The sequence below is a fragment of the Sinocyclocheilus anshuiensis genome, unplaced genomic scaffold (assembly GCF_001515605.1).
Source record: "Sinocyclocheilus anshuiensis isolate Anshui unplaced genomic scaffold, SAMN03320099.WGS_v1.1 scaffold2482, whole genome shotgun sequence".
Taxonomy (NCBI): Eukaryota; Metazoa; Chordata; class Actinopteri; order Cypriniformes; family Cyprinidae; genus Sinocyclocheilus; species Sinocyclocheilus anshuiensis.
The window spans coordinates 63,501-65,034 of record NW_015555925.1 but is presented as its reverse complement, the minus strand read 5'-3'; positions in this window follow the sequence as shown (position 1 = coordinate 65,034).

The window sequence follows — 1,534 nt, the reverse complement described above, 5'->3', positions numbered from 1 at the left end:
TATATGCATGTCTGTTTATGTGCCAGTGGGTGAGCTGGGCTTATTGTTCTGAATAGAAAAAAATTTAACAACGTCAAAAATAATCCCACCTGCCTTTTGACAACATAATGTGCCTACTGCCAACAATAGCAGCAAATTATAATTTGTTTGCTACATTCTGCCAGAGTCGATGTGTTTTATGTACTGACCAAGGGCACTCTTCATTGTGATGAGCAAATAAACATCCCTATGTTTTTTCAGAGCGCTCTAATCAAAATATAAAATGTTCATGTTATGCTACAGAGGACAATACAACTAGGAAGCCAGCTCTTTACATTAAGGGGTACCTTCGTGTGCTGGAAAAATCTTTATATAAACACATCCTAAAGAAAAATCACACAATTTCCCCTCAAGGAATTTGTCGTTCACTCTTTCATTTTAAATAGAACAAACCTGGATGAATGAAACTATAAATCTTCCAATTGTGTGTTCTCTGTACAGAACCTTCTATTGTGTTGCATCTCTGCACAGGGGAAATATGTCTATGTATTTATACAAGAAACACTGCCCCTCAGTGGCCAAAATTATAAAGGCAGGCATATTCACCAATCCTACTCTTCTATTGTTCCTATATACAGTATATATAGGAATGTTCACAATGCATTGATTTAATCGGATGTATTAGGAGTTCCTTGACTGATTAACTCATATTGTCAGATTTACCAATTTTATCTCAATCAGAAATGATATGTTTCCAATGGAATTCAAAGTCATTGCACTAGTAATACTTAATGTCATTTATCAATTTTTAATATCAATGAGTAAAATAAAAATCACTCCTTATTAAGTTGAAATGAGCAACTTTTCCTTACTCTCACTCTCTCTCTCTCTCTCTCTCTCTATATATATATGAGAGAGAGAGAGAGAGCGAGAGAGAGAGGCCGCCGGCAGTAGACATGATGCTCCAGTGGTGTATAAAGTACCTGAAAGCCATACTCAAGTACAGATATCTTACCAGAAAATGACTTTGGTAGAAGTTGAAGTCACTGTTTAGAATATTACTTGAGTAAAAGTATTAAAGTATGTGAGATTTATTGTACTTAAGTACGAAAAGTTTTTTTTTATTTTTTTATCTTAAACGTTCTTAAGTATTGAAAGTAAAAGTACAAGTAAATGCAAAATGGAAAAGAAGCAAATAAATATAGATAAAAAATGTTCACATTACATACACAGCTTGAGTAGCAAGATTGTGTTCAGTTTTAACTATTTTTTCCATTTTGTATTTTTGGGTAAGAATAAGAAACACTTAATCCGGTACTTAGTGTCTTTCATTCCAACATAAGAAAACATTTCTGGAATCTGCATCTGAAATAGCATTTAGATGTATTTACACAGTTTATGTAGGCCTATCTCAGAGGGGACATGGATGCATTTAACCTGCAGTTACAGATGCATAAATAATGTTTTGCTTTTAACATAAAACGTTGAATAGGCTACTGATATTTTAAATGATTTAAAACATGAAAAAAATAGTCGAAATGTGAAATTAAAACCG